The sequence below is a fragment of the Symphalangus syndactylus genome, chromosome 19, assembly GCF_028878055.3.
Source record: "Symphalangus syndactylus isolate Jambi chromosome 19, NHGRI_mSymSyn1-v2.1_pri, whole genome shotgun sequence".
Taxonomy (NCBI): Eukaryota; Metazoa; Chordata; class Mammalia; order Primates; family Hylobatidae; genus Symphalangus; species Symphalangus syndactylus.
In genome coordinates, this window is record NC_072434.2 from 89,485,365 (window position 1) to 89,497,149 (window position 11,785).

At 45.9% G+C, this 11,785-nt stretch overlaps 1 protein-coding gene across 1 annotated transcript in view; it reads left to right on the forward strand.

Annotated features, from left to right (window-relative positions):
- EFCAB2 (EF-hand calcium binding domain 2) overlaps positions 1-11,785 on the forward strand; it is a 195,534-nt gene that overhangs the window by 177,257 nt on the left and 6,492 nt on the right. Inside the window, exon 5 of the transcript XR_010114630.1 lies at positions 2,228-2,354. The gene's annotated coding sequence lies outside the window, so the exon portion shown is untranslated. The remainder of the gene's footprint in view (positions 1-2,227; positions 2,355-11,785) is intronic.

The following is an 11,785-nucleotide window of genomic DNA, read 5'->3' on the forward strand; positions in this document are numbered from 1 at the left end:
AAGCTCCAAACTGTTCTCTACAGTGATTGTACTAATTTACATTCCCACCCACCGTGTACGAAGGTTCCCTTTTCTCCACATCCTCACCAGCATTTCTTATTGCTTGTCTTTTGGATGTAAGGTATTTTAACTGGGGTGAGATGATATCTCATGGTAGTTTTTTTTTTTTTTGGTGATGGAGTCTTGCTCTGTTGCCCAGGCTGGAGTGCAGTGGTGCAATCTCAGCTCATTGCAACCTCTGCCCCTGGGTTCAAGTGATTCTCCTGTCTCAGCCTCCTGAGTGGCTGGGATTACAGGTGCATGCTGCCACACCCAGCTAAATTTTTGTATTTTAGTAGAGACGGGGTTTCAACGTGTTACCCAGGCTGGTCTCGAACTCCTGAGCTCAGGCAATCCACCTGCCTCGGCCTCCCAACGTGCTGGGATTACAGGCATGAGCCACCACGCCCGGCCCTCATTGCAGTTTTGATTTGCATTTCTCTGATGATCATGGTGTCGAGCACCTTTTCATGTGCCTGTTTGCCGTTTGTATGTCTTCTTTTGAGAAATGGCTATTCAAATCTTTTGCCCATTTTTTGATCAGATTATTAGACTTTTTCCTATAGAGTTGTTTGAGCTCCTTATGTATTCTGGTTACTAATCACTTGTCAGATGGGTAGTTTGTAAATATTTTCTCCGATTCTGTGGGTTGTCTTATCTCTTCGTTGATTGTATCCTTTGCTTTGCAGAAGCTTTTTTACTTGATGTGATCGCATTTGTCCATTTTTGTTTGGTTGCCTGTGCTTGCAAAGTATTGCTCAAGAAATTTTTGCCCAGACCAATGTCCTGGAGATTTTCCCCAGTGTTTTCTTGTAGTAGTTTCACAGTTTTGTCAGAGACATTTGAATCAGAGCAACTCCATCTTGAATAGGATCTTGGTAAAATGAGGCTGAAACCTACTGGGCTGCATTCCCAGACGGTTAAGGTATTCTAAGTTACAGAATGAGATAGGAGGTCAGCACAAGACACGGGTCATAAAGACTTTGCTGATAAAGCAGCTTGCAGGAAAGAAGCCAGCCAAATCCCACCAAACCCAAGATGACCACGAGAGTGACCTCTGGTTGTCCTCACTGCTACACTCCCACCAACAGCATAACAGTTTGCAAACGCCATGGCAACATTGGGAAGTTACCCTATATGGTCTAAAAAGGGGAGGCATGAATAATCCACCCCTTGTTTAGCATATCATCAAGAAATAACCATAAACATGGGCAACCCGCAGCCCTTCGGGTGGCTCTGTCTGTGGAGTAGCCTTTCTTTTATTTCTTCACTTTCTTAATAAACTTGCCTCCACTTTACTCTCTGGACTCTCCCTGAATTCTTGCACGAAATCCAAGAACCCTCTCTTGGGGTCTGGATCAAGACTCCTTTCTTGTAAGTTTGAGGTCTTAGATTTAAGTCTTTAATCCATTTGGATTTGAATTTTGCATATGGTGAGAGATAGGGGTCTAGTTTCATTCTTCTGTGTGTGGATATCCAGTTTTCCCAGCACCATCTATTGAGACTGTCTTTTCCCCAATGTATGTTCTTGGCATCTTTGTCAAAAGTGAGTTCACTGTAGGTGTGTGGATCTGCTTCTGGGTTCTCCATTCTGTTCCATTGGTCTATGTGTCCGTTTTTATGCCAGTAACATGCTGCTTTGGTTACTTTAGCTCTGTAGTATAATTTGAAGTCACGTAATGTGACTTCTCTAGTGTTCTTCTTTTTTCAAGCAAGAAGAGATTTAGGGATCTAGGAATTAGGGTTTGCAAAATCACTGGAAGGCTAGAGGTGCAAAGGTTCAGGAAAGCCATTCATTGCTCTCAGGCCCACCACCAGTTACAGGAAAAACAACAAGTTTCAGAACCTGCAGAAACCATTGCCAGGGTCACATTTGCCTGCAGTACCAAGGTGGGATTCACCGGAGAAATGCTCAAATGCCAAGGCACACTCATGCTTGCCATGTTTGCCACCTGTTGAAGGGGGAGCAGCAAGCCGGCTTGCCTCTCTTCCATCTTCCAAATATCACTCGAGTGCCTCTCAGTGGCCCAATCTAAGTTGGAATGCTCCTAGTTGGTATACTGGGAAATGTAGTCCCCAGGCTTTCTACTCCCCAGTACAGAGGTGGCACACCAGAGTGGAGAACCAGCCGATGACCCAACAGAGGCAGAAAATGCCACCCTGTGTTCTCTTCTTGCTTCTCCCCCAGTTATCCTTTTTGTGGGAAGAGACTCTCCAAGAAAGAGATCAATGATGCAAATGAATTTTGAGGATTGAGGTCTGTCGGATTTCAGAGTCTGCATGTGGTGGGAATGTCTACCTTCAATTACCAAAAGGTAATGATCACAGCTTCAGTGTATTGAGCTACGCTATGTGTCCAGTACTATCCTAAGCCTTTCATATAAATTACCGAATTTAGTCCTCATGAGGCAAGCATTATTATTCATCCTCATTTTATTTTATTTTATTTCATTTCATTTCTTTTTTTTCTGAGACAGAGTCTCACTCTGTCACCCACACTGGCATGCAGTGGTGCAATCTTAGCTCACTGCAACCTCCGCCTCCTGGGTTCAAGCGATTCTCGTGCCTCAGCCTCCCAAGTAGCTGGGACTACAGGTGCACGCAACCATGCTCAGTTAATTTTTGTATTTTTAGTAGAGATGGGGTTTCGCCATGTTGGCCAGGCTGGTCTCGAACTCCTGACCTCAGGTGATCAGCCTGCCTCGGCCTCCCAAAGTGCTGGGATTATAGGAGTGAGCCACTGTGCCCAGCCTTCATCCTCATTTTACAGATGAGGAAAGAGAAAGTGGAGGCTAAGTATCTTGCCCAAGGTTGCATAGCTAGAAAGCTGTGGGGCCACAATTTCAACCCTGGTTTTCTGACTTTGGAGCCTGAGCTTCTAAACATTAGATTACATTCCCCCTCCCCCACAAAGGGGTGGAAACACCAGTTCTGGGCATCTCAGCCACATGAGCATACACGAAGGAAAGGTTTTAAACGTCTATGTAAATTTGTCAATAACATAAAAATAAAGATGACCTGAAGGGAGCGCTTGGGAGGTCAAAACAGAAGCCATGAGTAGGCCTCAAGAAGTATGTCACTCTGGGTCAGGGAATCCTGCAACAGCAAAGTCGCTTGCTCACTGTGGCACAGAGAGGGGTAAACAGAGAGAAGTGTGGCTTGCAACTTGGAATTCTAACCCTTTCCTTGCCACACTAACTTCTTTGGTGGTGTTGGGCGTATCATTTAGGCTTTTTGTACTTCGGGGCTTCTCGTAGTTCTAAGTGAAATAACGATGTTAACTTTATCCAGAGAAGAATATGGGGGAAGTCCTAATCACTTAGGATAAATTATTCTGAAAACCAAACTGCTAAAGCGTAATGCTCTATGCTGCCAGAGAAGTGAACACTGCACTAGAGAATCCTCCAGGTGCCATTTAAAATTCAACAGTGACGGGCTTGCCTCCAGTAACTGAGGAAGATGACTCCACAGTCTGCTAGATTTTATGGTCACTGTTTTTACCTTGAAGCTTGCCTACACTTTCTTAATTTTAATTTAAATCCATCACTCCTTTGAAACCTGCTAAACTAGGTGTGTTTCTGTCTTTGTCCTCACCCCTAGACGTGGACTTCCTGAAAACAGTCTTGTTTTACCAGTTATTTTTAGATTTTATACATGTTCTAGTTGCTTCAGTCTTCACTTTGAGGCCATCCCTTCTAAGTTCTTTAATTACTGTGATCATACACTACATTTATCTTTCGGGCAATAAGATGTTCAGAACAGAATGCAGTATTTTAGATTAAGTTTCAGGCTGGGTGCGGTGGCTCACAGCTGTAATCCCAGCACTTTCGGAAGCCGAGGTGGATGGATCATGTGAGGTCAGGAGTTCGAGACCAGACTGGCCAACATGGCAAAACCTCATCCCTACTAAAAATACAAAAATTAGCCAGGCATGGTGGCGGGCGCCTGAAGCCCCAGCTACCTGGGAGGCTGAGGCTGGAGAATCGCTTGAATCTGGGTGGCAGAGGTTACAGTGAGCTGAGATTGCACTACTGCCCTCCAGCCTGGGCAACACAGTGAGACTCTGTCTCAAAAAAAAAAAGTTTCAACTGAGCTATTTCACATGAAAGCCATGCACTAGATTCGTGATACATATTGAGTTCCTCCATATACCTGTAACCAGAGCCACACCCAGTGCTGTGCTGAGTGTTAGGGACACAAAGATTAAGGACCTGGCTACCAGCCTCAAGGAACTTAGAGTCGAATGGTTATAATGCACATATTTTTGAACCCTTAAATGGATGTCTCAAATCTTGAGTCAGAGCTCTATAATTAACAATCATTTTGCACCTTAGCTTTGCACAGTGGGTTTAGAACTCTTCAGGAGTAATCAATTTAATAGAGAAAAGAGGGCAAATAAAAACACATATGGATAGCATGTGCATAGCTATATTGTTAGTGGTTAGGGAAGATCAGATTGCAGTCCCAGAGGGACTGTGAAGATTGTCATGGATAAGTGGGACTAAATGAGAGATGCTTCCTGTAGGAAGTAGGCCGCCCTTAATGTAGCAAAAGTTTACAGTATTTCTGAACCTTAATTATGCAATTAATTATGTAATTACATAATTAATTATACAATTAATTACATAATTTCATTAATGTAAATTATTCATTTACATAACTAATGTAAATTAAAGTTCACATTAACTACATTTAATTAATGTAAATTAAAGTTTACATTAATTTTGCTATCTCTTGCCTGTCTTTAGGGAGAGCCGCTTTATTTATTAAAATTTTATTTTATTTCAAATTGAGGGGGTACGTGGGCATGCTTGTTATGTGGATATATTGTACACTGGGCTTCTAGTGTACCCATTACCCAGAGAGTGAACATCGTACCCGATGGGTAAATTTTCAACCCTTGCTCCCTGCAAATCCCTGCCCACCCCCTTTGGAGGCCCGGTGTCCGCTGTTTCCATCTTTGTGTCCATGTGGACTCACTGTTTCACCTCCACTTACAAGTAAGAACATGCAGTTCTGATTTTCTGTCTCTGAGTTGGTTCCTTAGGATAATGGCCTCCAGCTCCATCCGTATCACTGCAAAGGACATGATCTCATGCTTTCTTATGGCTGCTTTTTTTTTTTTTTGAAGAGACAGTCTCACTGTGTCAACGAGGATGAAGTGCAGCGGCATGATCACAGCTCACTGCAGCCTCGAATTCCTGGGTTCAAGAGATCATCCCACCTTAGCCTTCTGAGTAGCTGGGATGACAGACGTACACCACAACTGGCTAATTAAAAAAAAAAAAAAAAATGGCCAGGTGCGGTGGCTCATGCTGTAATCCCAGCACTTTGGGAGGCCGAGGTGGGCGGATCATGAGGTCAGCAGATCGAGAACATCCTGGCCAACACAGTGAAACATCGTCTCTACTAAAAATACAAAAATTAGCTGGGCATGGTGGCACGCGCCTGTAGTCTCGGCTACTCAGGAGGCTGAGGCAAGAGAATCACTTGAACCCAGGAGGCGGAGGTTGCAGTGAGCTGAGATTGCTCCACTGCACTCCAGCCTGGGTGACAAAGCAAGACTCTGTCTCAAAAAAAAAAAAAAAAAATAGCAATGGGGTCTTAATATGTTGCCCAGGCTGGTCTCAAATTCCTGGCCTCAAGCAATCCTCCTGCTTCAGCCTCCCAGTGTTGGGATTACAGGTGTGATCCACTGCACCTGGCCAAGAACTGGTTTCTAAATGTCTACCATGCAGAGTTGGGGTCATTGTGTAGGAAGTTTACTGTTTTGGGCTTGCCTTTGTGCCTTTGATTTTCTCATACTTTTGAGACTCCATATTTTCACACTTTATTTTCCCTTCTGCAGGAGTGTTGGCAACACCTCTCAATTTAGCTCATCCCTGCATTTTATCTGTTGCTTTTTATTCCCCCTTAAAGAACATTAAGATGAGAGCTAAGGCCAGAGCCAGTGCTGGCCTCAGGCCTCCCTTCCTGGGGACTGTGGGCCACATGTCACAATTTGTGGCTTAGAGCCTTTGGTTGTGTTTTCAATCCATGCACCTGTGTTCTTCTGGGAGCTGAGATTTGCTAAGATCGCTACAGTGAAAGTTTTATCTAAGTAAACATCTCTCACCTCTTTTGGGGCCTTTTCATCTGTCGAATAAGTGGAACGGTCCAAAGGTAATCAAGTATGCAAGACAGCCTCCTCTCTCTAGGACCTGGCGCTTCCTGGCTCCTCATTCTCCTGAGCCATTAGTGGGTTTTTTCCTTCTTTCTCTTAGGACACGGTCACAGTTGTGTGCAGCAGTGAAGCCGGACATAAGAGAGCACAGTGGAACCAGGGCCGTGGGGGGTTTCCTCTCACCTGTTCTTCACCTGTTCTTGCCCACTCAGAGCACTGAGGCCCCTGGTTTTTATTACTGCTTCTTTAGTTGCCTGAGACGCAGTCTTCACTGGGAGGGGCTTGAAAAGAACTCACTAGCAGGACCTAGTGCACAGCAGGCATTTAATAACAATTGGTCTTCGGCTCTCTCTGCAACCTTGCAAGTGGCATTGCACCCTGCAGCCTGCTGTTACGCGCAGAGTCAGATTAGCTATGGCTAGTCATGGCTAGTTATGGCTGGTCACGGCTAGTCACGGCTGGTCACGGCTAGTCACACCTAGTCACGGCTGGTCACAGCTAGTTACGGCTAGTTACGGCTAGTCACGGCTAGTCACGGCTAGTCACAGCTAGTCACGGCTGGTCACGGCTAGTTACGGCTAGTCACAGCTAGTCACGGCTGGTCACGGCTAGTTACGGCTAGTTATGGCTAGTCACGGCTAGTCCCACGACGGGATTCTCTGGGCACATCATTCTTCTCCTGGTACTTGGTGTCCTCATCCTTCCTGTGGGAGTGAGGAGGCTGCCTCCCTCACGGGTGGCTGTGAGGAATTATAAACCAATAAAGTGACTGCTTAGCATACGGCTGAATGTCAAGGGCAATAGAAATGCTTAATTTCATTTATTTGATAGTAGTTGGGTGGCCACGTGAATGTTGCTGTGGAAACCATAACTCCTGAATTCCCTATGCTGTTGTTTTTAAATGAAGCTTTACACTTAAATCTTGTGATTTTTTTTTTTTTTTTTTTTTTTTTTTTGAGACGGAGTCTCGCTCTGTCGTCCAGGCTGGAGTGCAGTGGCGCAATCTCGGCTCACTGCAAGCTCCACCTCCCGGGTTCACGCCATTCTCCTGCCTCAGCCTCTCTGAGTAGCTGGGACTACAGGCGCCCGCCACCACGCCCGGCTAATTTTTTGTATTTTTAGTAGAGACGGGGTTTCACTGTGGTCTCGATCTCCTGACCTCGTGATCCACCCACCTCGGCCTCCCAAAGTGCTGGGATTACAAGCGTGAGCCACTGCGCCCGGCCTGATTTTTTTTTAATATTAGAAAAGTAGCAGGAAGAATCACAGCTTCCTCTCCATCTCAGCCTTTTCATAGGAAACTGTGAGCTGCTACGGTCCCCACCCAGGAGCATCTACTTACTCTCACCTGATCCCTCTCTTTCTTCACCTAAGGTCATATGTCTTCCATCTATCCATCCACCCGTCCACTCATCCATCCATCTGTCCACCCACCTGTCTGCCCACCCATCTGTCCATCTGTTCACCCACCCATCTGCCCACTTGTCTGTCTGTCCATCGGTCCACCCATCCATCCATCTGTCCACCCATCTGCCCACCCATCCGTCCATCTGTCCACCCGTCTGCCCACCCATCTGTCCATCTGTCCATCCACCCATCTGCCCATCTGTCTGTCCATCCATCTGTCCACCCACCCGTCTGTCCACCCACCCGACTGTCCATCTGTCCACTCATCCATCTGCCCACCTGTCTGTCTGTCCACCCATCCACCCATCCGTCCATCGGTCCACCCACTCTGTCCACCTGTCTGTCCGTCCATCTGTCCATCCACCCATCTGTCCATTCACCCCTCCGTCCATCTGTTCACCCACCTATCACCCACCCAGGATACATGTATACATGGGATACATGCCCACCTGTCTGTCCATCCACCCCTCCACCTGTCCGTCCATCTGTCCACCCACTCTGTCCACCTGTCTGTTCACCCATCCACCTGTCCATCCATCTGTCCACCCACCCATCTCTCCACCTGTCTGTCCATCCATCCATCCATCCATCCATCCATCCATCCATCCATCCATCCATCCAGATACACTGCATTTCCAGTTCATGAGTTGAATGGGCCCCATGTGAGTAGATCAGAACTGTTGATTTTCTAGTAAACCTTTAGAACTGAGAGGACTTCCTTGTGTGATGGAGACGTGATGGTGGATCCTGTGCAGCTGATGAGATGAAGGGAGAAGTGGCAAAGGGAGCATTTGCAGCAGTGATGGTGGAGGCTTTAGCAATTCCCTGCTGGTGCCCAGCCTCAGGCAGCACACAGCTGTGAGATGACAGTCAAGGCCAGGGGGCAACAACAGTACTGCTTAGAAAAATGGGTCTTGATTCTAAGCCCTCATTGGAGGAATCCTGGAATCCCACGCCCCAGCAAGTCCCTCTCTTCCCTGAGTAGGTCCGCAGGTTGCTTCCGTGTCTCCACCACGGTCTTTGAAGCCCTTCTCTGGGCTGTGTGTGCTTCTCTGCCCACCACCTCTATGGCTGACTCTGGTGGCCATCACTCCCACAGCTGCTCCCATTCCCCCTGCACCTGCTGCGGCTCGTATGGCTTAGGTGGAGACAGCCCATGCCTTACTCCTAGCCACGGCAACTTTGTTCTGGCAGTTCTTTACAGGGTTCTTAGTATCACACTTTTTTTTTTTTTTTAAATTCAGCACACATTCTCAGTTCCTTTTCTTTAATGGCTCTTCTGTTCCAACAGCAATCAGCCAGTGTCTTTTGATGATCTTCCCAGTGCTGGAGTCCCCTCTCCCAAGACGGCATGAAGCTAGACCCCATGGGGACTCCAGTTGGACACACTGGGATTCCTGAAGTGGGCACACGGGCTAACTCTCTCTCTGGGACTTTTGCTTCAGAGGGAAAAGACAATTGGATTATTGTGGCCATATCTTTTCTCTTTTTTAATGTAAGTTCTGGGATACATGTGCAGAGCATGTGGGTTTGTTACATAGGTATACATGTGCCATGGTGGTTTGCTGCACCTATCAACCTGTCGTCTGGGTTTTAAGCCCCACATGCATTCGGTATTTGACCTAATGCTATCCCTCCTCGACAGGCCCCGGTGTGTGATGTTCCCCTCCCTGTGTCCATGTGTTCTCATTGTTCAACTCCCACTTATCAGTGAGGACATGCAGTGTTTGGTTTTCTGTTCCTGTGTTAGTTTGCTGAGAATGATGGCTTCCAGCTTCATCCATGTACCTGCAAAGGACATGAGCTCATTCTTTTTTATGGCTGCATAGTATTCCATGGTGTATGTGTGTATTGTGGCCATATCTTTTCTAAATCAAATGCATCATGTTCCTCCCACTTTTCTTGTTGTTGGAAACAGTATTTCATCACTCTTGCCCAGTTTATATACCTGAAAATCATCCTTGCCCACTCTGCACATCAGTTTAGTCTCCAAGCCTAGCCGATTGAGTGCCAACAGCTCTGAAATCGATGCCCAATTTCCATCCCCTCCTTTACCTCTCCCACCACTTTCTAAAAACAGCATTATTGACGTATTTTACATATGATAAAACCCACCCTATTCTACATATGATAAAACCCACCCTATATATTTTTTGGTAAATTTACTGAGTGGTGCATCCATCACCATTAATCAGTTTCAGAACATTTTCATCATTGCAATGAAGATCCCATTCACAATTAATCCCTGTTCCTATCCCCAGTTTCAGGCAACCACTAAGCTACTTTCTTTCTCTACAGATTTGCCTTCTGGACATTTCATATAGATGAAATCACACACTACGTGATCTCTCATGTCTGGTTTCTTTCAGTTAGCGTGATGCTTTTGAGATTCATTTGTGTTGTGGTGTCTATCAGTATTTCATCCCTTTTTATTGCCCAGTAATACTCCATTTTTGGATACACCGCATTTTGTCCATCCATCAGCTGAGGCACGTCGCCACTTTTTGGCTATTTATAAACAATGCCACTATGAACTTTTGTGTGAATGTGAACATATGCTTTTATTTCTCTTGGGATAGATACTAAGGAATGAAGTTGATGGATGGTACAGTGATTTTATGTTTAACTTCTTGAGAAACTGCCAAATTCTTTTCCAACGCAGCTGCACCATGTTGCATTCCCACCAGCAATGCATGAGGGTTCCTGTTTCTCCACATCCTCAACAATGTTGTCATTGCCTGTCTTTTTGATTATAGTCGTTCTAGTGGGTATGAAGTGGTGTCCTTTGTATTTTTAATTTTCATTTCTCTAATGGTGAATGATGTGGAGCCTCGTTTCATGTGCTTATTAGCCACACACAGAGCTTCTTTGATGAAATATCTGTCCATGTCTCTCACCCATTTTTTGATCAGGTTGTTTGTTTTCTGATTATGGAATTGTAAGGCCCTCCCGTCCCATCACTTTTTTTTTTTTTTTGAGAGAGCGTCTCACTCTCTCGTCCAGGCTGGAGTGCAGTGGCGCCAGCGTGGCTCACTGCAGCCTCAACCTCCTGGGCTCAAGTGATCCTCCTACCTCGACCTCTCAAGTAGTTGGGACTACAGGCGCATGCCGCCACACCTGGCTAATTTTTTAGTTTTGTGGAGACAGCGTTCTCACTATGTTGTCCAGGCTGGTCTTGAACTCCTGGGCTCAAGCAGTTCTCCTGCCTGCAATTTCAGTGCTGTTCTAAAAATTTTAAATAAAAATGTTTCCAGGAACCCCCCCACCCCCACCAAGAGAATGATATTCTAGTCTAGTTCTCTTTTGAATTCATTGGAATAGTCATCAATCATATAGGTAGTGGGTTTTTTTATTCTTTATTTTAACTTTGATTTTTGGTTCGGGGTATATGTGCAGGTTTGTTATATAGGTAACCTTGTATCACGAGGGTTTGTTGTACCGATTATCTCGTCACCCAGGTACTAGGCCTAGTACCCAATACTTATTTTTTTTCTGATCTTCTCTCTCATCCCATCCTCCACCCTCAATAGACCCAGTTGTGTTGTATTCTAAGTCCTGGACTTCCACAGCTTTATACCTTTTTATGCTCCACCTGCTATCCGCATCTTCCACCTCAGGTCCTAAGCTGTGTATGGTGCCTGCTTGGGAACCAAGGAAGGGATTATGTTTTTCTCGGCACTCTCCTTGGCTTTGCCTTTAAAAAAAAAAAAAAAAAAAGAAAGAGAGAGAGAGAGATGGGGTTTCTATCTATTGCCCAGGGAGCACAGTGGCGCAAACATAGCTCACTGTAGCCTTGGACTCCTGGCTGCCTTTCACTCTATTGCCCAGGCCGGAGTGCAGTAGCATGATCTCGGCTCACTGCAACCTCCACCTCTGGGGTTCAAGTGATTCTTCTGCCTCATCCTCCCAAGTAGCTGGGACTACAGGTGCACGCCACCACACCTGGCTAATTTTTGTATTTTTTTTTTTTTTTTGAGACAGTGTCTCGCTCGGTTGCCCAGGCTGGAGTGCAGTGGCATGATCTCGGCTCACTGCAAGCTCCACCTCCCGGGTTCACGCCATTCTCTGCCTCAGCCTCCTGAGTAGCTGGGACTACAGGTGCCCGCCACCACGCCAGGCTAATTTTTTTTTTTTTGTATTTTTATTAGAGATGGGGTTTCACCATGTTAGCCAGGA